The sequence below is a fragment of the Psammomys obesus genome, unplaced genomic scaffold, assembly GCF_907164565.1.
Source record: "Psammomys obesus unplaced genomic scaffold, mPsaObe1.curated_primary_1811, whole genome shotgun sequence".
In the NCBI taxonomy this organism is placed as follows: domain Eukaryota; kingdom Metazoa; phylum Chordata; class Mammalia; order Rodentia; family Muridae; genus Psammomys; species Psammomys obesus.
Genome location: NW_026591598.1, coordinates 11,537,722 through 11,562,024, shown reverse-complemented (window position 1 = coordinate 11,562,024; position 24,303 = coordinate 11,537,722). Strand labels below are relative to the sequence as shown.

The window sequence follows — 24,303 nt, the reverse complement described above, 5'->3', positions numbered from 1 at the left end:
TCCCTCTCCCAAGGCCTTGGTTCCAACTGCCACCACCACCTCCTGCCCCCGTACCAAGAGTCCCAAAGCACAGGAAACTGGCTGACACCTTAATCAAAGGGTCAGGAACAATAGATGGGGTATCTGGTGTGGTGAAAAAGGCCAGCAATGAGGTAAGATCCCAAGAAGTAGGCTCCTCCAAGGGCTCAAACTGTGGCAGTGGTGACTTGGCTATGATGGAATTCAGGTAGGGCAGATACAGTTGGAACCGGATCTAGAGACAAGGAGCTAGAGTGCACAGCAGTTAATTCTCCATCACGTGGTCGGTCAGAGAGGGCAACGGCCTGTTAACGGCCACAGAGTCAGCGCCACAAAAGCTGTGCACTGTGAGGCCAGTGACCCCTCGGGCCCATAGCGTCCCTCCAGGCATGTCTTCCCAGAGGTGTGAGGCAGGAGAGTGTAGGGTTACACATCCCCAGCCTTACACAAACCCCTGACTACAGCTCCAGGCTGGCCTTCCTGGGCCACAAATGCATGCTGACAGAAATGTCACCAGATTCTGGATTGACTGGGATTCTCGTGGTTCTCTGCAGCTGCTCTGCCCTTTACCATGAGAACATTTTAGTAACGTTTTTCGGGCTGTCCCCATCTGCTTGGGTGCACAGCGGGGCAGGCAAGGCTGCCCCATGTTTGCAAGGATGACCATGTTCCTGATTCCACTTGCCACAGGCCTCCCTGGCCTGGGAAGTTAGAGGGGAATGCTGGGAAGAGGAGCCTCTGAGGCCCACCAGTGTTAGGTGGCCAGGGACCAGGTGGCAGGCTGGGGGCTCTGCCACCCTACTTCCAGGCCTGAGGGCTGCTCCGGGCTGCAGTTCAGCCAGGGCCCAAGGGAATCCCTTCTTTATTGCATAGTGATTCCATTTCTTTAACTCTCTCTTCAACTGCAGCAGCAACCAGTCTCAACCATGGCGATGAGAGGCAATAACTCACAGGGAAGCTCCAGTGACTCTACAGTCACAGCAGTGTGCACTCACCCTGTGACCTCATTTGCCCCTCACCATGGCTGTGAAAGGACCCAGTTTTACAGACAAGAAAACTGAGATATAGAAAGGCTAAGCACCTGGCTCAAATTCACACAGCCAATAACTGGGATACACAATCAGGCCCTGGAGTCTGTTCTTAGTCATTCATACCATTATCTCTAGTTTCATTCCTAGCTGGTTTCCCAGAGGACACACCCAGGACTAAAGAGGCTCAAAGCAGTTCTCTGAAGACCAGAGGCAGCCATTTTTTTCCATAAGCCCTTCTTCCCCAGGGAAGTCCTTGCACAGTTCCTGTCTTCTCTCAGACCAGAAGGATCTTTGCTGCCGGTTCTTGGGGTGACAGGTGAGTTAAGCAGACGTGGTTTTCTCACTATCACCTCAGCTGTGGACCCACAGCGCAAAAGTAGCTGAGATTCCAGCCACTGCCACAGCTGGTTCCCAGACAGACCTACAGGGGACAAGAGTGTGTAGTACCGGCTACCCACACTACGCTCCTACAGCCAGCAAACCGGGCCCCAATCAGGGTACAGCCGCTGGGTAGCAGGTGGCCTTGCCAAGTTACTTTACGACTCCTGCCCTCTAGCATGGCAGCGGGTAGCAGCAGATGGAGCAGGAGAGACGCTGGAGATGAAGAATGCCAGGCGATGATCGAGGTATGGCAGTGCATTCCTATAATCCTAACTACTTGAGATACTGAGGCAGGAGGATCATAAATTTGAGACCTACCTGAGCAAAGAGGGGGTTAATTAATCTCAAGAAGAGGAGGGGAAGCACCAAGTGAGAGTTTTCAATGAGGGGACCACAAGATGGCTTAGTGGGTAAGTACTTGTGGTACAAGCCTGGTGACCTGTGTTTAATTTCTGGTGACCCAGGTAAAAGTGGGAGGAGAGAACTGATTAAACAAAGTTGTCTTCTGACCCCTACATAGGCACAGCTGCATGTGTGTCCATTCATGTGGCCCCACATCATACACACACGTAACAATAAATTAACTTAAATAAAGTAAGACTTCCTTCAGACGAGCACAATATAAACACATCATCATGATCCACTGTGTGCTTGTGCCCACTGCTGGGCTGAAAGCTCCCGAGGATGAGACCCTCTCAGGGCCATCCAAGTCCCCGGCTTCCAGCACAGAACAAGCGTTAACTCTTTGTGATTAACATATGACCGACTTGTCAGATGTGATGCACAGGAAAGAGGACAGCAGAAGAGACAATCTGAGCTTTTGAGACAAAACAGTGTTAAAGAGGAAAGGGTAAGTGGTGTTCCCTCAGTAGGGCTACTGAGCTGGACTTTGGAGGCTCAGCAACAACAACAAAGCCTAAAGAACAGGATCTGTGTCCTACAAATAGCTTCCAAACTGGGCGTGGTCAGATAGGCCTGTAATGTAGCTACTCTAGAGGCTGAGGCAGAAGGATGCCAACCAAGTTCAAGGACTGTCTGGGCTACACAGCAAATCCTAGGACCTCCCCAGCAACTAAATGAGAGCCCGCCTGAGAATGAAAAATAAAACATAAAGGCTCTCAGGGGCAAAGTGTAGGCCTAGCATGTGGAGAAGGTAGCAAGATGACACAACGGTTAAGAGAGTATACTGCTCCTGCAGAAGACCTGAGTTCTGTTCCCAGCACCTGTGTTGGCTGAGTCACAACCTCCTGTAACTCCACTTCCTGAGGATTTGATGCCCTTTTCTGGCCTCTGTGGGCATAGGAACACACGCACACATACATACACGCCCACACAAATACAGAAAAAATAAAGAAAAAGAACATGTGGGGCTCGTGGCAGGCCTCCGGAGGAAGCGGCACAGCACTGCCAAGATAGAGCATATTCAAACCCTGGAAATCTCCAACTTGAGATTTAGAATCCCACCCTGAGAAAGAAAGGTGTGGGACAACGCTCTCCCCTGCTTCTATGCCTGCCTCAGAAGCACAAGACACAACCCCCAGGTAGCAGGTGGTCAGTCACATGAGCTTGTTACCTGTCATCTTTCCTTAGGCAAACAGAGCAATGCCAGTGCCCTGAGTCCCAGCCAATGAGACACATTCATCCCTAAAACCTCTCTCCACTGCCCAAAGTTTGTAACTCCCTGTTTCACATGAAATAAAGCTTCAAGCACCATCTACTTCACCAAAGGACGCCTGAGACTGGCTGTTTATTCTGAGTTGTAGCACTGGGGAAAGAAAAGGCTCCTTCTCCCCGAAAAATGCATTGCTGGACCCCCGGACTCAAGGGCCCACCAAGCAGTCGCTGTAGAGCCTCCTGGGTCACTGCTAGGGCTTGCGCAGCCGCACTGAGCGCTGCCACTCCACCCACCACAGTCCAAGTCAGGCCGGGCCCTCGCTGCCACCTGGTCTGGCGCCGGCAGCTAAAAGAGAAGCACACTTATTTTAGAGAAAATCTCCTTTTCCCTCAACCCCCGCCCCCAACACCCTCACACACACCCTGGCTGGACTGACCCTACACAGGATTCTGGGCTACATCTTCCCCAACCCCCCAAACTAACGAGGCTTGGCCTTTCTGGTGGAGAAGGGCACACTTCCGGTTTGGTGGTTACCAGGCCTCAATGAAGGTGTGGGTCACACAAGGAAAGAGTAGGGAAGGTAGCGAATGTCTTCAATCCCAGCACTGGAGAGGCAGAGGCAGGTGGATCTCTGTGAGTTTGAGGCCAGCCTGGTCTACTAAGTGAACTCCAGGACAAGGACTATGTAGAGAAACCCTGTCTCAAATGAAACAAACAAACAAAAAAAAAAAAAACCAAAACCAAGAAAAGAAAAGAAAAATGAGGTCTGCTGACTTTAGCAAGCTTCGCTAACATGCAAGCATGAGTGGCTGTGAAGATGGATGTGCTGGCACAGCTAAACCACTCAGCACAGGGCCTGGTGCCTGTGTTCAAAGTGCATTTCCTCTCACTAACTGGGACAACGACAGCACCTGCAGAGTGGCCATGTCAATGCGACAGTTTAGTTAGACGCCTCCCCTCCACAACAATAACTCAGTAAAAGCTGGTTTCCAAAAAAAAAAAAAAAAATTGTAAACTAAGCAGGGTGGTGGTGGTGGCGCACATCTGTGATCCCAGCACTCAAGAGGCGGAGACGGGCCAATCTGTGAGTTCAAGGCCAGCCTGGTCTACAGAGTGAGCTCCAGGACAGCCAGGACTACACAGAGAAACCCTGTCTTAAAAAACTGACAAACAAACAACAAAACCAAAGTAAACCAAGGGCTGTGGGGCTCAGTGTTAGAGTGCTTGTCTAGCATGTACAAAGCCCTGAGTTTCATCTCTAGCACCACGGGGCTGTGAAACAAACAAACAATCTGGTGTTGCTCTTTACTCTGCTGGGCTTCACATGACCACAAGTCGTTTTTTCAATACATTTTCCAGCACAGAAAAGAGAGAACATTTAGTGACACAGTATCTGATGTGATGTGCTTCGGTCTTCCCACATCTCACTTTAGATTACACCCTGATCCTTACCTGATGGACAAAGAAAAGGGTCTGTGGGGTAAAGTGACTTCACCACAGCTATGTAAGTGGGAAGGGCTGCCATAATTAGAATCCAGGTCTCCCAACTCCTAACTCCAGTTTCTTGAGCTTCATGAAATCTAAGCCTGGCAGGATCAACAGAACAAGAATTCAAGTCTGCAATATGTCTCCCCTGCATAAACACTCAGAAATAAATCTGCTCCCGGTACCTGGGCAGGAACCATCCCTGTGCCCAGAAAAGCCAGGCTCTGTGCCTGCCTCCAGGATTTCCATAAAGCAGCTGGCTCTTGTTTCAATCCACTGGACAGTCTCTCTAGGTTGTGGTGGAAGGGATGACACATCCATAGGGACGTCAAGTCTACAGAAGGTAACAGCTCAAAATCTACCTGGAAATACAATAGTGATACTGGGCTGTCTGGGCCAGGAGAAAGGAGGCGGAGCCAGGCATGGCTCTGCCCTCTGATGGGCCCTAATGTCTTCCAGGCTTACCCACTCATGGTGCTCACCACGGATGGGCCTGGTTCTGTGTATCATCACTTGAGACTCAGTGGAATGGACACAGAAGCACCTTCATACTGTGATGTGGCAGAGGAGGCTGGTAAAAGACGGATAAGAACAGATGGGCCACTGCATGTAGGAGAGGGCAAGCAACCTCAGAGGAAGCCACAGCGGTGAAGCCAGTCATCTCTGGGAGGCCAGGTGGGAAAGGCTGTTCTAAAGCAGAAAACTGTGTCCAAGGACTGTATGTACATTTCCTTGTGGTTTGTAGGAGCTTTCTGTTTTGTTTTGTTTTTTAAATTCATTTGTTTTAAAGACAGGGTTAGCTATGTAACCCAGGCTGGCCTCAAACTCACAGCAATCCTCTCTGTGTGCTTTGGCCTCCGAAGTAATGAGATTAAAGTGAGCTTGTTTTTCTCTTGACTTTACTCTTCTACCTCCACCAATCCCTCTTTCCAGTTGCCAGAAGTTTCCCAGTCCTGCTTCTACATATATAGTGAGGAACCTTTCTTCACCTTGAACTTCTACCTACCTCCCAAAACCCAGGCAGGCATCACCTCCTCTAGGAAGCCCTCTTCGCACACTCCAGACTAAGTCTGCTGCCCCTCCAAACTGAGATGCTAGGTGTTCTACATTAGTGCTCACTGGCCAGGCATCCTAGCACAGCCTCAACCCTGAAAAAGATGACACTAGGGAAGACAGGGTTGATCCCCTGGCAAAGGGGAGGAGAGAGTGGACACATGAGTAGAGAGCAGTGACGTTTGAGGCCTTCTGAGGTTCCTAAGGCTTGTAGCCAGCCTGGAACTAAGGCTGCACAGTGAAAAGGACACTGGCACATAGGCCTGAGGCACACAAGCCGATTCTGCAGGCCTTAGAGGGTCTCCCCAAACTGGGACAAGGCCCCCAAACTTCAGGCCTCACCCCATCTACATGAGGTTCAGCCAAGTTCTACTGCCATCAGCCTTAATTCACCCTGTGGTTCAAAGAACCTTTTCAGTGACCTCAACTCTACCTTATAGCCCTCCTTCCGTGCCCAAGCAGAAGCCTTTCTGGTGTCCTGGAGCCTGCAGTCACCAGAGTTCTCCATAAAGCACAATGAATTCCCCTGCAGTGAGGTACATGATGACTCACACCGCACAGAGGGAAGGACAGGACCAGGACAGCAGTAAACAGTGTGTGTTGACGACAGACAGAACTGGCAGCCACAGGATTGGCAGGAAAGGGGGGTGTGGGGAGCAGGGGCCGTGTGTGTGACAGGTCAGTAGGCTCTCATGCTGAGTCTCAGGGCTGGTAAGGGGCCATGTGATACACACTGACTTCTTTCCATTTTCTCAAAATGGACATGGGATGTTTTGTTTTGTGTGCTTTTGGTTTTTCAAGACTGGGTTTCTCTGTGTAGCCCTGGCTGTCCTGGACTCTTTGTAGACCAGGCTGGCCTCAAACTCAGAGATCTGCCTACCTCTGCCTCCCTGAGTGCTGGGATTAAAGGCGTGCACCACATCGCCCGACTTGCTTTGGTGATCTTAAGCAGGTCCATGTTAATTTAACAATGTAAGTGCTCTTAAAAGGCAGTTGTCTTTGCTGAGTCCAAGAATCCAAGACCCTTTTCTGGCAGCTGCGTGCACATGCTGTACATATGTACATTCACACACACACTCATATACACATAAAATACTTTAGAGAAAACGGCCAGGCAAAGAGGTCTACACCTTCGACCCCACCACTCGAGAAGCAGAGAAAGGTGGATCTCTGTTAGTTCGAGGTCATCCTAGTCTACAGAGTGAGTTCTCGGCAGAGAGCTACATAGTGAGACCCTGGCATGGAAAAACAAAACAAAACAATAACAAAAACCCACTTGCTGCTCTATCAGAGGACACCCCCCCAAACTGAGCTTCTAGCACCCACATTAGGGGGCTTACAACCCCTTTAGCCCCAGCTCCAGGGCAACCCCACACCGTCTTTTGGCCTTCTTAGGTATTGCACTCATGGACACATGCCCACACACATAAATAAAACTACCAATAAAAAATTTTAAATAAAACTATGCCCAGACGGTTAACTATTCCTCTGGAGCAGACACTAGGCACTTTACGGCAAAGCATCACTCAGTTGTCTCGACGGCGCTAAAGCACTGGTGCGGCTATTATCCTCATTTAGAGGCCCAGAATGGCTGGCTGCCAACGTGGCTCGGCAGGCTGAGTCACTTGTTGTGAGCCCCAACTACCCAAACTCTGTCTATCCCTGGTTCCTACAAAGTGGGGGGTGAGAACCGACTCCCCAAAGCTGACCTTTGACCTCTACACATGCAGCATGGCACCCATGCCCCCACGGAAAAAAACAATTTCAGCGTAATTTTTAATTTTTTTTAAAGCTCATAAGGGGAGCAGGTGTGATGGTGTGTGCCTTAATCTACTTAGAAGCATGAATCTGAGGCTCAACAGTAAGTTGCAACTAAGCCCAGGATACAAAGCAAGATCCTGGAACACACGATACATAAGGGGAAGACTACAGTTTTCCCACATCCTTGCCCCAAGAACACAGCCAAGGCTACAGAGCAGGGAACTGATGCTAGAGGATCCTGGTCCTCCTTTCATACCCCAACCTGTGGAGACACCTTCCTGCACGGCCGTGCGTCAGCCAGAATAACAGAGCAATCCCCACAGTGACATTAAAGGGCAGTCTCTTGTGCCCTGATAACCTCTACCTAGAGCCCCGAGCAGGCCTTGCCTGTGTGGTCGGCAGTATCGCCAGACAGCCTCGGTGTCTGGTTTCAATGTGCCTTCACCCCATGGCACCACTGGCACTGGAAAAATCTAAATGACATTCCTGGCAGGGGAGGCTCTTCTTGGCTCCCTAGCTTTCAACCTTGGGGTGAGAAGGAGGTGAAAACAGAATGCTGGAGCTTACAAGAAACCTGGAGGTGACCCAGTGTCCAGTCGCTGTCTCGTCCTTTCATCCCTGGAGGCCTGGTGCGGGGGGCTCTTGCTCCCGCAGCATTCCATCGCTGGCCTAGCCTGTCTCAGGCTGCTCTAAGGACCTGCAGCTGTTCCACATGCACTTTGCCTCCTATCTGAGGTGTGGCAGGGGCTATGGAGAAACAATGCTCTCAAGTTTCAAAAACTTTCAGTGCTTGTTGCTAGAAATTTTAGAGCCATGAGAATGCTAGATTGTCCTTTCTTTCTGGTGGGCTAAGATACAGTCTGCAAAATGCAGACACAAGACAGAGCTGAAATTGATCACACCAAATACCTGTTGTCCTGAGTAACCCTCTCAGCCCAAGGCCTGTGCAATTCAGAAGCATCACAATGAGTTCAATACACTGCTTAGCATGTATTAAGCACAATGTGTGGCAAGGTGACGCAGGAGAGGCAAGAAGAAAGCAGCACAAAGAGAACCTACGATTCCCAGGAAAATCCTGCAGAAAGTGAGTCACAATGTCCCATTCTCAGCTGCCACAGAGGAGGGCAAGCGGTTGCTCAGGGAGAGAGAACAGTGGCCCCTGGGAGGCAATGGGCCCTGTGTCCCTCCCAGCTCAGTTTGCTTACAGGGACTGTTAAGTGCTGTGTATTACCTGTGATAGAGAAGGGGTGTTAGCCACCTCACAACCTGACCTCTCAGAGAGCCATAAAGATTGGTGAGAGCCGGGTGGTGTAGCCTGCACGGCTACAGAACAGCAAATTCAAGGCTACCCTGGACAACCTATGGAGACACTAGCAAAATAAAAAATAGAAAATGGCCTGAGGACATAGCTTGGAGGTAAACATTTTACTAGTTTATGCAGGACCATGGGTTTAATCTCTGGTACTCTAAGGAGGTGAGGAGGAGAGAAGAAGGAAAAGGAAGAAGACAGGAGGAGGAGGCAGCAGTGGCAGAGGCGGCATCAGTGAGCATGATGGAGGAGGCAGCTGCAGTGGAGTCTCTGGAGGTGCGTGCTCAGGCGCACAGGTGGATGTGTACAGCGACAAGGAGGCAGGAGCCGCGAGCTCTGACAAGAGGCCCCTCCCCTTTCTGTGTTTCCCCTAGAGCTGCTCTGACTCCTCTGTGCTTTGCACACCCCATATCCCGACATAGAGGCTTCTGCCTCTTCCTTTGGGACCTGTGACTACTTCTGCTAACAACTAACCACTATGATGGCTTGCTGGGAACACTGCACAGCCCCTGTCAGTCTCCTTTGCCCACTGTAGTTTCTGCTCTTCCTATGCCAGCCAAGAGGGAACCACCTTTAAAAGGCAAGGCGGTCAGGGTGATGAACACCTTTAATCCCAGCAGTCAGGAGGTAGACTGATCTCTGAGTTGAGGCTAGCCTGGTGTACACAGTTATTTCCAGGCCAGCTAGAACTACACAGTAAGACCCAGTCTCAACAAACCAAACCAAACCAAACCAAACCAAACCAAACCAAACCAAACCAAACCAAACCACAAAAGAATGACAAACTTTTGAAAGGGAGAGAGCAATGCTGGGTGGTGGCGGCACACCCTTTTAATCACAGCACTCAGAAGGCAGAGGCAGGCAGATCCCTGAGTCCTAGGCCAATCTGGTCTACAGAGTTCAAATACAACCGAGGCTACATAGAGAAACCTGTCAAAAAAAATTTTTTTAAAATAAAAAAAAAAAAAAAAGAAGGAAGGAAGGAAGGAAGGGAAGGAAGGGAGAGAAAAACCCTCTAGACCGTTTGGCCCACATTAAATCCCTGCTCTCATTGGCCCTGTTCTCCTGGTTGTCTTGTTTTACCCTGATTCCACCCTAGAGCCTTTGCACTTATTTGCATGAGTGGATAGCATTTTCTCTCCTTTCCTCTGGAAGGTCCTCTCCAGTCTTATGCTTTCGCCGTGTCTGGGGTAGCTTCCATGTCCTGAGAGCGTGTCTGCTTACCAGCACGTCCCCTGCTCAGAATGTGAGCTGCATGAAGGGAGGTTCTTGTCTACCCTCACTGTCATGTCCCTGGCATCTAGACTAGTGCTTGGCACGTAGTTGTCTAGGACTGATGACTGTGAAAGATCACCTCTTGCTTTATCACTGTTCCGAGTGATTCTCAAGATCACATGACACCAAAGATATGAATGCATTGTCAGGGCGGGTCACCTTGTCTCTGGGAAGCCCTACAGAGACAGACACACAGCCCTAGACGAGAGAGTCTGATCATGTTGAATAGAATGCTGATTTGTTTCCACACCAATCAGCCACAAGCAAGTTCCTTACTCCAAGCAAGTACGGACCACGTCCTTTTACCTTTGACTCTCCAGCACCAAGCCCAGAGCCTGACACATGATGATGAGGATCAAGCTTAGTTGCTGAGCCTATATGATCACTTAAGGTCTAGACTGCTAGACTGTCCTGGCTGAACTGGCCTTACCAGTGAGATCTAGAGAGGAACCTGACGAGGGAGTGGAGCGCTGATACAGGTAGAATATTTCTATTGGGAACAAATGACAGCAAAAGCTAGAGAGGGAGTCTGCCAGTTAGATGAGTATCAAGTACCTTTTCTCTGGTTCTCACAAGAAGCCTAGGCAGTGGATAGCAGGTGAAGACAGACAACTTCAGAGGGTCCACAAAAACGCCCAAAATAACATGGGTGGCAGTACAAGCAAGGGTCACACCAGGAGTGCTGACTCCCAGGCCAGTGCTCACCTGGGCTGCATGTATAGCATCATACATTTCTTTTGAGAGCACGGTCTCAATCAACCCACTGAAGCAGGACAGGCTGCAGGGCTCTAGCTAACCAGGCTCAGCACCTTGGAATCTGGGAGAGTTTCCTGGCCACACAGTCATGAAGTCTAGGCTCCAGGGAGACCAGCAATGGACGCTGCATAATACCAGCAGAGTAGGGAGATGTCATCCTCCTACATCCAAATACCTTAAATGTAGAAAGCTACATTCAGAGGGAGAATTCAGAGAGCCAGAGCCAGGCCCACACTGGTGATCAAGAAACCTGGGTTGCAATTCCTAGGTTACCTACACACTGGGCTCTCTGATCACGCCCTTGCCTTTCTAAGCCTCTGTTCTTCCTCTCCTGCTGGTAGAGGCACTGTCTGTGGCTCAGGGCAGCTGGGAGAAAGAACATGAATGGCACACTGACAAATGTTCTGCCTTCATGCAGATGAGGGCTGGAAATCAGCATTCAAAACAACAGGGATGCCAAGAGCCTTGAAACGCAGGGGAAAGGGATGTCTGCCCCGTACAGTTTGACCTCCTCTGCAGCTTGGTATGACTGTCACTAGCCCTGACTTGGGGTCAGCAGAAGAACAGCATAGGTGTAAAAGCAGAGGGTTGGGCCTCCTGCTGAAGCAGGTCATCTATTGCCTGGCACCTCTGAAAACTCAGGCCAGCTCCATGGCCAGCCTCTAGGGAGGCAAGGACTGAAGGGTCAATAAAGCAGACTACCCAAGGGGCAGCCAGTGTTCTGGGGCCTGGGGCTGCTGAAAATGCTGAGAAGGAAGAAATCAGGAGGACAAGTAGTGAGACAGCTCAGACTCTCAACCCAAATTCAGTGACATATCAGAGAGGCTCCATGGTTAAGAGGGTGTTCCCCTGCCACTGACTAGCCACAGCTTCATGCCACGTACTTAACCTCTAACTCAGTTTTTCATTTGGGACATGGAACTCACAACCATTTCTATCTGGAAGGGCTGTCTAAGCAGCAGAAGGGCTGAAAATAGTCAGCTAAGGGCACTATCCCATCTCTGCACACCCCACCTCTAGCCCTAAAATAGCCCACCAGCATCAGGACGCAGCCACCAGAGAAGTTGCTGAGGCCAGGAGACCCGGGCCCCACTCAGGCTGCACAGCGTCAGCACACAAGTCCCTGGCAGTTTCTCATGCTAAGCCTGCCTGCAAGAGCCACAGAGGGCATGTAGGGAGGCTATAGGAAGCAAAAAAAAAACAACTCTGGAGACCCCAAGGAGCCTGTTCCTTGTAACCTGTAAAGTCACAAAACTACCTTCAGGAACGGGGTCTATATACAGGTCACAAGAGTTGTAGATGTGCTAGGCTTTGTAAAGGGCCTACTCTCCTAGACAGACAGTAGGATGCCTGAGCCTTGGGTAGCACAGTCCCTGTAAGCCGGTGAAGGCAGGGACCACATGAGGGCCATGTTCTGAAAACCTCGCCACAATGAGCTCCAGAATGGTGGTAGACATGGTGGGAGGCATGCTTAGAAGACCTTTCCTTGTCCCTTCTCCCCTGACTCTGGGACACTTTGTCACTCAGGCCTCTGGAGGCAGTAACTAGACTGAACAGATAGGAGAACTGAGCATGCCTAGAAAAGTCTACATTACAGAGGACACTGCTGAGAAATGAAGAAACTGCAGCCCATAGGCCTTGGTCCCAAAGCCAGGAGGATCCAGGACCTGATACCTCCTTTGGGGGAGAGAAGCACAAAAAGCTACAGAAAATGAGAATAGGCAGCCACCCTAACCTCTGGTTAAGTAGATAAAAAGAACGGTCTACCTCCAAACTGGTCCTCATGTAGAACAGAATGCCAACCCCACAGACCACTTCTGCTTTGCTGTAACCAGCCTTTCCTGGGCCTTCTGACATACCACTCTGCCGCTGAGGAAACTCAGCGGCAAAGAAACAAGAGGAGGTTTGCTTTATTTTGTCTTTTGAGATAAGGTTTCTCTATTATATAGCCCTGGCTGTCCTGGAACTAATTACGTTGACCAGGCTGTCCTCTAACTCACAGAGATCCACTAGCCTCTGCTAAGATGTGTAGCACCACTCCTGGCCTTAGGCTGAAGGGTTTCATCCCGGTCGTTCTGCCTGGTCTTTTTGACTCAAGAGCCAGTCTCCAGCCATGTTGCCTGAAAAGCTGGGCTCTGGTTGTCTGTCCTGCTGGGAAACAAACAGGAAGTGTGGGAAGCAAGAGCTGTAGTTCGCTGCCAGCTTCTCACTCTGCTGTGTGATCTCAGACTGACCGTTGCTTACCCACTCTAAACCTCTGCCCCCTCTAAGACCCACAGCAATAGCAACCTCTGCCCCCCTAAGACCCACAGCAATAGCAACAAACCCCGGGAAGGGAGAGGCAGAGCTACCTGCCACCCTGACAAAGAGGAATAGAGCTCTGCTTAACTCCTGCGTGCATGGACTTGTGGGGGAGGGGGACATGACAGTGTACCCTTTAGCCATAGGCTGCCCCCAAAAAGGCAGAACTACCAGTCTCAGGCTTTCTCATTTCACCTCAGCAGGGCCATGAGGCAGTCACGATTTCCACTTTCCAGTGTACCCACCAGCAGGCTTAAGAATTTGCTCAAATGATACAGGCGGGAAGCAACCAAACTAAAACTGGATCCCAGGACTGCTGATCACAGAGGCCAAGCTTCGCCATCATGCCAGGTCTGGGAACTGTTTCCTGCTGGTGCTCTGGTCTTCTGGAATGAGTGACAGGCTGGAGGCTAGGACCCCTTCAGCTGAGCCAAGCATGAAGGCCCAAAGGTAAGAGGATAAGAGCTGCCTGCCTGCCTACTTGCTTACCATCCGGCCAACCCCATATAAGCGCACACAGGAAGGAGATAAGGGAGCCTCCGCCAGTAGTGGCTCCTGCTGGCGCTGCAGTAACTGTATGGACTGCAGATGACCGGTCTGCAGAGGAAGGGTACTTATGCCTCCCTGAGGCACAGCAAACAAGATGCTTATGTCATCCAGACTGGAGAAGCAGCCATCGTGGGGCAGGACATAGAGCCTGGAACTTGTGGGGGGAACTGACAGTTGTAATCAGCCCAGTCCCAGTTTCCTCAAGAGATGGAGACGCTGATGGCAATGCTAGCTAGCACTCATTGAATGTTTGCGTCTTCTCAACCACCCGCTGACCTAGGCTTCATCACATTTCTACCACAGATGAAGGAAACTGTGGCTCACAGAGGCTCAAGGCCACCCAAGCTCAGTCATATAATGGAGGGAGGGGCAACTTTGAATGGCTTTCTCCCCGACACTCTCTGACTTCCCATGATTCAAAGTCGTCCAGTTTCACTACTCTAAGGCAGTCTGCTACCCCCTCTGAATCTTGGAGTCCTCATTTACAAACTGAGGATATCTCTCTCTACCTCATAGGGTGAGGAGAGGAGCACCGGAGATGAGCCAGAACCTAACAGGGAGCCGGGTAAGCTGAGGCTAGACCATGAGCTTCTGAGCCCCTACGGTGAAGGACTGTTTCTCGTGACCATTCACTGCCACCAGCACTTCAAAACCTCACCCTGGAAGCATAGACTGGGGCTCTCCCCAGGCCCGCCCTGAGCCAACAGGGCACTCCCAGAAAGGCCCAGCCTGGTGCTTTGATTACCATCACCAAAGCCTTTTATAATGAGCTGTGGCCACAAGAGGACAGGAGCCAGGGCACAAAAAGCCATTTCCAAGCCATGTGTCTGGTACTGAATGCGGTAGCTAAACACTTAGGAGAGTAGGGCCTACCTGGACTGGTACTGTGTAAACCTTATCATGCTAAACCCTTCCTGGGAAAAGGCCCCTGGCACGCCAGTCGGGTCTGCCTCCGGTTCTTGATATCAGCCTGAGTCACAGTCACAGGTGTGTAGGTGCCTGCTTCTCTGTTCTCTTGGAGCTTGAGGGGAAAGCTGTGGAGATTAGTCACTCCGGCCCTCTTAGGGGGTCTCTTTGTCCAGAAAGTAGCCACATAGGCATCAGAAATCATTGGCTGTTATGGCTCCTTCACTTGCTGGGGACTTTGGTTTCTTCCAGTGTCACAGGATGGGGCTGATTAACTTTTGGACATCGCTTCTGTCTCTACTTCTATATAGAAAACAGCACATCACACCGCTTCCATTTTATTTGTGTTTAACTCATGCACGTCAGCACACTTAAACCTCAAGGCATTTGTCTGAGGTGGGTACAGCTTCCACTCTAACAAGGAGAACACCAAAGCTCAGGGCATTCAAGCCGGAAACCACAGGCACAGGACAACACAGCCAAACCTCGGGTTCCACGGGGAGCAAACAAACCAGCCCTGCCAGGTGGGGCAGAAAGCCCAGTGCAGGTTAAGAGCCCACCTGAGACTCTCTCCAAGAGAGAGCTGCACCCTGGAAGTGTGCGCGTGAAGTCAAGAAACTGGAAAGGGGAGCGTGGGAGAGGAGGTGGTAAGAGGACAGAGAGCAGGTACTGGAGTGCGTGCCACCTGAAAACAGGGGCACGAGTGCGGGGAGGGAGCCAGACAGAGGAGGCAGGCACGGGGGAGAGGGACAAATTAGGAAAAAAGTGTGGTTAGGGCTGGGGAGAAGGCTCAGCGGCTACGAACACTGTAACACTGTCTGCTCTTCTGGAGGTCCTGAGTTCAAATCCCAGCAGCCACACCATGGTTCACAACTATCTACTCTGGGATCTGACACCACCCTTTTCTGGCATTCAGGTGTTCATGCAGATAGGGCACCCACATTAAATAAATAAATAAATAAGTGGATGAATGGATCCATAAAGTATGGTACCATAAAGTATGGTACATCCATGAAAATGACACAATGAAACCCATTACTTTGCTAACTTAAATAATAAAAATTATTTAATTAACAAATTATAAAACAAGGGGCTGAAGAGGTGGCTCAGTGTGGAAGCACTTGCTGCTCTTGCAGAGGACCTGGGTTCGGTTCCCAGCACCCATAGTGTAGCTATAACTGTCTATAACTCCAGTTCCAGGGGTTTTAGTGTCTTCTTCTTCAGATATCTGTGGACACTAGGCACACTCACGGTGCACAGACAGACATACAGCCTAAACACCCATACACATAAAATAAATTTTAAATTAAAAACTTTAAAATATGGATATGTAACTAAAAAGCTGATTTCATTAAAAAAATCAAGAGTAGGTTGTGATTAGCTGAGCCTAGGAAGGGGAAGGCAGGGGAAGGCAGGGGGGCTCACTGTGCACGAGGGCACAGCAGGATGGATGGGAGGCGGCAGGACAGGAGGAGCGACCCCAGTGTTCTCTGGCACAGCAGGATAACTATGGTTGGTAGTAATTCCTCTCAAGGGCTGGTGATTGTGGACCTGGCACATGAGACATATTACCACTGAGTTACAGCAAGGTTGCTAATAACTAATCAAATATTCTAAACTAGAAGCTTCTGAATGTCCCCAATACAGAGCAACGGTAACCATCGGAGGTAGCATACCAGCTGCCCTGATCTGGTTAGTGGACACTGTGTACGTGAATTACAGCGCCACACTGTTCTCCTTGGTCATGTGGCGCACACCTTTAATTCCAGCACTTCAGAGGCAGAGGAAGATGGACTCCTGTGAGTTCAAGGCCAGCTGCATTCCAGGCCAGTCAAGTCTACACAGAAAGACCCTGCCTCAAACAAACAAAAATAATATAAACGGCAACAGCAGGCTTGTTTCTAATGCCAATTTTTTTGCTTAAGTAGTTCATATCACTGCAGAGAAAACCCCAGGACACACTGGTGTTTTAATTTTTCTAAAAAAAAAAAAAAAAAAAAAAAATTAAAGTGCATACCACTCCAGGGGGCAGTTTTTCTGCACCATAATTCAATATTAAACACTTTACTGTAATACATTATCTCATTTAAGTCCCACAAAAACCCCACGGAGTATAAGAATGCTCAAAGCAGCTTTCTTCAGAATCATCAAAAAATGAAAAGTAACTGAATGCTCATCAACAAAATGAGCCAGCGCAGTGTGACCAAACACGCGGTCAGCAACAGAAGGTGCAAATCTCTGGTAGAAGCGGCCAGCATGCCCAGCAGATGTCACACACAAGACTCCCTATTATACTATTCTTTTTTCAAAATGGGGTTTCTCTGTGTAGCCCTGGCTGTCCTGGAACTCACTCTGTAGACCACGCTGGTCTTGAACTCAGAGATCCATCTGTGTGCACCACCACAGCCTGGCTATGATATTCTTTTTATCTGACACTCAAAGTCAGGTGTGGTGGTAGCTGCCTGTAATCCCAGAATGTGGAAGGAAGAGGAATAAGGTCAAGAGTTCAAGATCAGCCTCAAGCTATACAGCTAGTTGGAGGCCAGCCTGGGCTACATGAGACCGTCTCAAAAAACAAGCAAATAAAAAACACATAAAACTAACCACAATGATAGATGCCAGAAGAGTGGTTACTCCAGGGGAGTATAGGACTACAGGATAGAGCACGTGGGGACCCAGGGAACACAAAGATGTCCGGCATCCCGGTATCGTTACCTGGGTAGTTCATGTGGATGCATTCATTGTAAGCAGCACATTTAAAGATTATGTACACCACATATAAACATTACGTGTATCTGTTACAGTATATAGGCATGTAACTCCACAATTAAATACATGAGAGGGTGTTAAAGATACTTAGGAAGCCACATCATGTCCCTAGTCACAGAGCTGCCACAAGTAGAGTTGGAACTCAAATCATGTCTTAGAGAATCAGAAAGGCTGCCTTGAACTCCCCCTCCCCCCCGCAGAACCATCCCCGCCTCTGCACGGGCAGTGTGTTCCTCAGTTCTAAATGCTCCCACTGCCAACACTACCACTGGGGTTCAGCCACTAAGTGGAACCAGACTCACCAGAAGCCTCCTGAGAGCTGCTGTTTTGCCAGTGAGGCCAAATAGGGGCAAAAGTCAGGCCCATGCTAAAGCTTTAAATCTGCTGGGAGCTAGGACAGGGTTCCCAGTCACACACCCAGCGTTTATAACAGACCCTGATCCACACTGTGTAAAGGGCCAGGCCCCACAAGACATAAGACATCAGACCCATCAGTCTGGCCTCTGGCCTACATGGCCTCCCACTCCCATTAGGACCTCAGCTCTTATTAGCCCAGAAAGGCTAGGATCCTGCCAGCCAGCCTTCCCCCATCTCCAGGCACTGCAAGAGTTGTAGAGGAATCAGCCACCTAAAACCTTTTTCAACCAGCTCTGAGTTCTCAGCCCCTCTCCCGGTCCCCACCTCTGAAAGCAGCCACCTCCGGCTGCTTGGAGGCAGCTATTTCCTCTCCACTCTCCCCACAACTCCTACACAATCCCTGTCCCCAACCATTTCCTGCAGCTTCCCATCTGATCAATTTCTGAGGAAGCTAATTACCCACGGAGGGAGGAGGCGGAAATCTCTCAGAGCCAAGAACACTGAGGGAAAACTTCATCTCCATTCTCCACCTTCTAGGCCAACCGCGGTCTAACGCTGACCCACCATGCTCACGCCTCTCCTAAAACACCTGTGGTTCCCCCAGGCAAAGCGGGTCTGTCTTCTACTCTAAGGTACACTCTGAATTAGTTCTCTGCCAGGTTCAGACCTTGCTGCTAACACACTCTTAAGTGCGGCATCACAGAGACCCGTCGGCCAGCAGGACCCGCTGTATCACTACAACCACGCTGAGTGCTAGCGTCATGGCCGCATCTCCCGCCAGTGTCCACACCTGTGACGGGGGCCTGTTCCCACACATCTGCTCCAGCAGAGCAGGTGCTCAGCGGCAAGCTGAGGGGAAGAACTCCAGAGGAGGCCCTAGCTCCCTCCAAAGAAGAAACAGGAAGGGAAGGAAGAAGATCGTTGTGTTATCACACCAAGACTCCACTAGTGGTCAAAGAGTTGAGCCTAACCCCAGCTGCCTTTGAGCAAGTCACTTCCCCTCTGGCCTTCTGCTTCCTCCTCTGTAAGATTTGAGAACCAGCCAGCCAGGCTCTGTTCACAGCTCTGCAGAGCCCTTCTTGCTAGGTGCTCTTAGTGTTCTCATTTCGCCTCCCTGGCTCAGCACACAAAGGCCACAGAGCTGAAGTGCAAGAGCTCGGGCTGTTCTGGGTCCCCAAACTTCTCCCCATTACACTTCCAGGACTCTAGGCTTAGGCTAGGATCTCCCAAAGCTCTGAAATTTGGTCCTAACCTGGCCTGACAACAACCCCAGGCTGTGACCACAGAGCTTGAATGGCAAGAGGGTCCTAGAGCTCTGAGGTACCATGTCCTCTGACAGGACATGTCTGCTGACTGGCCTGAAGCCGAGTCCAGGCCTCATAGATCCTGGCATCCCACTCAGGCCCTTCCTGCACCCTCCTCTTTGAATCCTTTACGATGGACTGTCCTGGCTCACTGGCGGCCCCTTTCCTCTCTAGTAGGCTAGCACCCTAATACCACCAATGCAAGAGGTGCTTTATTGGGAAGCTTGCTCTATTGTCTCTCAGTCCCAGGCTGAGAAAAGGATGAGCTTTGCATAGCTCTCTCTGTAACCAGCCCAGAGTCTCAAACAACTCCCTATAACATGACTCCCAAGATACATACACATCCTCTTCAGAAACCCTTTCCTGTCATTTAAGCACCTCCTTACAGAGCCTTCCTGACCTATGCTCATCTTCTTTGGGTGCACACTCCTGTCTGACATTGGTGGACCTACTGTTTAATGCTCCACACTCACATATGAGCCCTTGACACCAAACACTGTTCTGCCTCTATCCTGGCTGTGTTCTCAGCAGACTGGCACAGGGACTAGCACTACCTATGGTGGTGTCTGTAAGGAAAATGAGGTTTAGGCATGATAATTAAGCTTAAAAGGGACAAAACTTTCTGCCATTAAACACTGGCACAACTTACCCTGTACTCACAGGTGGGCTGTTAGAAATTATTATCTCATGGGCTGAGGCTATAACTCAGCTGACAGAGTGTTTTCCTGACAAGCAGAAGGCCCTGGGTTCAGTCTCCAGCACCATAAAAACCAGGTGTGATAGGGTACACCTATAGTTTCAGCAGAAGGGGAGGAAACTGGAGATCATTCTTGGCTACATAAAGTGTTTGAGGCTGTCCCGCAATTCACTGTGTAGCCCAGTCCAGCCTTGAACTCACAGAATAAAAAAGGAAGGAAGGGAGGGAGGGAAAGGAAAAGAGAAGGAAATGCATAAAAGAGATGGCTTAGTCAGTACAGTGCCTGCTGGATAATCCTAAAGACTTGACTTTGAAGCCCCAGCACCCATGTAAAGAGCCAGGCATGACGGCACAGGTCTGTAACAGCAGCACTAAAAGGATCTTGTCTCAAAAAATACGATGCAGCGTAACTGAAGAAGACAGTGAACGTTGGCCCCTGCCTTTCACATTCATAAATATACATACACACACATATGTATATATGTATATGGCATAGACACAGAAACACACACAAGAAGAACCATTATCTGAGCTGAGTGTGGTGGTTCACACCTATAATCTCGGCACTTGGGAGGAGAACAAATTTCAAGCCAGCCTGGGAAGCACAGTGCACTCCAAACTAGCAAGAAATACAGAGCAAAATCCGGTCTATGAAAAACAAAACACAAACAAAACTAACTGCTCTGTTAAATTGAGTGTTTTGATAGCTACATATTCATTTGCCAGCATCTTTTACTTACACCAGGTAGGTAAGGTGGCTGCATTTCCTCACAGGCTTCCCAGATATGGGAGTGCAGTTCAGTAGTGGAGCTCTTGCTGGGCCCAGATGAAGCTCTGGGTCCAATCCCCAACATACACACACATTCACATACAAGGTTCCCTGCTCTGTAGGGAATGTATATCTTAGGGGTCCATCCATTCATTGAAAGGATCACTATCTTCTATCCCCACTGCCACACCAAGGTGTCCTTAGCACCCCACTGAACACACAGCAGGACATCAAGACTCTTGCTGAGTGGCTACTCAGTTGAAGGAATATAGGCCAGCATTCCTCTCCCCTGATTCTAGAAGTCACTATTTACTCTCTTTCAAATGTGCCAAACTCTACACGTCCTTTCCCAGCATCCTCCTGGCAGTTAAATATGACACTGTGTTAAAAATGATTATTGAGACTCAGTGAAATCATGCACAACTAACCAGTGGAGCTGAGATTTGTAGCTGGGTGGCAAAGCCCATGTTCCTACTCACAACTGTATTTCCCTGGGCAACTGCTTGGGCACTCATCAGCAACCTCCAGGTTTGGCATCAGGTAGAAGGTGCCAGTGAACACCCTAGATACCCTGCTAGCTCACAAAGCCCCTTGATGCTCCCGGAGGGGAGGTCTGTCTTCTCTCCTTGCTCCAAACTCACACTGAATTCCATGTGCACCTCAAGTCCCACCCTCTCATTCCATGTCCCCAGCCTAACAAGAGAAACAATTTTGCATCTTTGTGCAACCAGGAGGACAGGCTCAGGACGGGTGAGTGGGAGCCTGCTCCTTTTCCTTTCCTCCATCTAACTGTAAGCATAGTCTTGGACTTGCTTGATATATAAATGGGCCCTGACCCATGCTGACATCCTGCCACCCAGTACATCTAGATTCTATGGGCCTGACCCAGAGCCCAGGAGATAGGATCTTGTTTGAATGGTAAATTCTATAAAATGGTGGAAGAATGGACAGAATAACCTGTTGTTCTGGATTCTCTGTGTAAACCTTGAACTGAGATTCTGGCCTCGAACTCAGAGTCTGTTACCTCAACACTGGCTTGTGATTTCCTCCAAGATCTAAGAGACTCAATGGGTAAGGGCAAAAGCTTTGGGGTTGGTGCACAAGAGTTCTACTGTAAGGACCAGTGTGGCCAAGACCCAGGTTTCCTGATTCTGGTCAGCTACCACCCCGAGCAAGACACTGCCTTTCCTAAGGGTGGACGGATCTCCCTGGAAAAAAATAATTTGTCAGTGCTTGCTACATCTAGGCATAGAGCACAGCCCCTCCTCCTGACCCACTCTCTAGATATCCCTGGTTACTTAAAAGAGCTGGAGAGAGCCCTGTCTCTGTCATTAATATACATGCAGCCCACGGCCAACCTTTCCTGGCCTCAACTGGACGATGAGGGGACTACATCAAAATGTCTCTTTTCCCTTTGGGCTGGGAGCCACAGACTGAAAGATTTTTTTCTACCTTCCAAAAGCAAGATAAGAACAGGGACAAGGTCTAGGAAACAGCATGTAACCTCAAAGGCTGCCTACCTTCTGAGGCTATCCCTTCAGTCTGCTATCTCCATGGCAGCTGCTTCCTGTTCTGGTGTCTAAGAGGGGTGTTTGGGTCCCAAGCATTTTAGGGAACAGAGTAAAAGGACTAAGTCACAGCTGGGCTCACCATGGCAACCTGGCTACCCCAAGGGTCACAGTACAAGAGAACCTTGTTTTATTACTTTGAATCCCAGTGCAGAAAAGCCTTTCTCTTGTTTGTCATGCTGCTTTGTTACTGAGCTCTCAGCAAAAAAAACACATGTTTTCACCCTGGCCTTCACCTGGAGACAGGGACAGACAGATGCTTTGCCAAGTCCACTTCCTTTTGTTTGTGTGAGAATCATACAGACAGGTGGTCGAGGTAAACAAGTTTGACTTCTCCATGAACCCCTTCATTGTACTGAGGTGCTTTGCTCTGACTATGAAAAGGGATTGTGGAATAAACTGGTGTGGCAGTTTCTACTGGCAGCCCTCCTGAACAGATCAAGCTACAACACGTTTAGTGCGTTGTATTTTTAAATTTTCTTTCCATCCTCACTCCCCACTCAGGAACTGTTCGACTCTGACAGCAGGCTCTGGAAGTTTGGCGCCCAAACAGGGACCTTGAGATATCAGGAAGCAGTGAAGAACACCGCTGGTGTTGGCAAGCTCAGATCATAAATTAGGAAAGGATGTGGTGAGTAAAATTCAAGAGTAAAAATGGGACAAAGCAGTAGCCTCATGTTTTTGTTTGTTTTTTTTTTTTTTTGTATTGAATTTAATTAGAAATAGTCTGTACATGTGGCATGGAAGTGAGAAAGTGAAACTTTTAGGGTTAGAGAGAAAGAGGAAAGAAAGATGGGAGGCTTCAAGACAAAATGAGATTAAACAACCTGCTTCTCCAGAAGAGTTCTATGTCCCTCCTAGTTATAATTCTTTGTTAGAAGACTTTGAGGATGATTTAGATCCTGATGAGGTTGCAGAGTTGGAGGAGGAACAAGCTAGGCAGAAGGAAGAAGATGTAACTGAGTCTTATGGTGTTCCAGTTCTAGAGCAACCTGATGAGCAGGGTAATATGGTGAGGTTGCATGCTCCTGTATCTCTTAAACAATAAAAAGAATTGAAAATTGCATGTGCTCAATGTGGTCCTACAGCACCTTTTACTCAACCTCTGTTGAAGTCCTTGTCTACTGAGGCTCTCTGCCTAGGGGAGAGAAAACAATTAGCAAATTAGCAGGAGAAGATCATTTGTTATGGAAGTCAAAATTTGCTGAGCAGTGTCAAGCAACACCAAAAAAAAAAAAAAAAAAAAAAAAAAAAAAAAAAAAAAAAGGCAGTTTCTCAGTTTTTCCAGTAAGAAAGCTAATTCTTCTACAAAGTTCTGTGGTCATAAAAATCAGATTCGACAAATAGCAAGATGTTTTGTCTGTCTATTGGTATAAGTTTACCATGTTCAATATGTCTTGGTTATAGATTACTGGTTATTGGATATGTTTTAAAAATCTGCAAAAATAAAAATAAAAAAGGGGGAGTCATATCCCAAATCTTTTTTTTTTAAAGATAATTCTTTTTTTAAATTATTTATTTATTATGTATACAGAGTTCTGCTTACATGTACACCTGCATGACACAAGAGGACACCAGATCTCATTACAGATGGTTGCGAACCACCATGTGGTTGCTGGGAGTTGAACTCGGGACCTTTGGAAGAGCAGTCAGTACTCTTAACCTCTGAGCCATCTCTCCAGCCCCCATATCCCAAATCTTAATCATGCTTTATTTTAAATTTTTTGAATGTGGATATACAAGGCTATTCTGAGGCTGATCGATTGTGACACCCAACTACCAAAGATAATTATGCCCAAGTAAAATGGAAAGATCTGATTACTGGAAAATGGCAGGGCCCTGACCCTGTATTAATATGGGGAAGAAGGCATGTTCGTGTTTTTCCGCAGGATGCTAAAGGAGCCAGGTGGAGCCCAGAAAGGTTGGTGCGATTTGCGGGAGATGCTTCCTGGAAGGAGGATGAGCCTGCTGCTCACAATAATGAACTCTGTCCTGATGGTGACGGGAGAGCTGTATTGGGCTTATACTCCTGACCCACCTTTGTTTCATTCTGCTCCGGAGAGATGTTGTGGAAACTTTTTAGATGCAATGTGACTGGACTTAATTGGTCTGGTAATCAGGACAATTCTCAACAAAATCAGGAAGAATGAAAAAGAGGACTGACTATGGGACTTTGGTCTGATTCTGGTTTTCAGCAGACATATATTTGGAAGTTTGCCACAGAAACTCTTGGAGGCCCTATAACTGCCTGTGTATATTCTCCTTAAGCTTTGCTGCTTGGAAATGTTAACATTTTTATGTGAAATCCAAACTTTAATGTTTCTTGCAAACAATGTAAACTAACAAACTATTTCTAAGCTTTCAAATGGACAACAGGTTCTGGTTGTTTGACAGCCTTT

General features: G+C 48.8%; 1 protein-coding gene and 1 long non-coding RNA gene across 4 annotated transcripts in view; both read right to left on the bottom strand.

Annotated features, from left to right (window-relative positions):
* Positions 1-24,303, bottom strand: part of Slc9a1 (solute carrier family 9 member A1) — a 56,343-nt gene that overhangs the window by 16,817 nt on the left and 15,223 nt on the right. The window lies entirely within an intron of this gene.
* LOC129679732 (uncharacterized) lies at positions 3,146-6,145 on the bottom strand. 3 transcript variants are annotated; one of them, XR_008720579.1, is made up of 5 exons: positions 6,017-6,145; positions 4,996-5,220; positions 4,716-4,892; positions 4,498-4,631; positions 3,146-3,390 (listed from the first exon to the last, which is right to left on the bottom strand). It is a non-coding gene; the product is annotated as an uncharacterized LOC129679732 (long non-coding RNA). The 3 variants fall into 3 exon arrangements; XR_008720578.1 differs by having other exon boundaries at positions 5,013-5,220; XR_008720580.1 differs by having other exon boundaries at positions 5,013-5,101.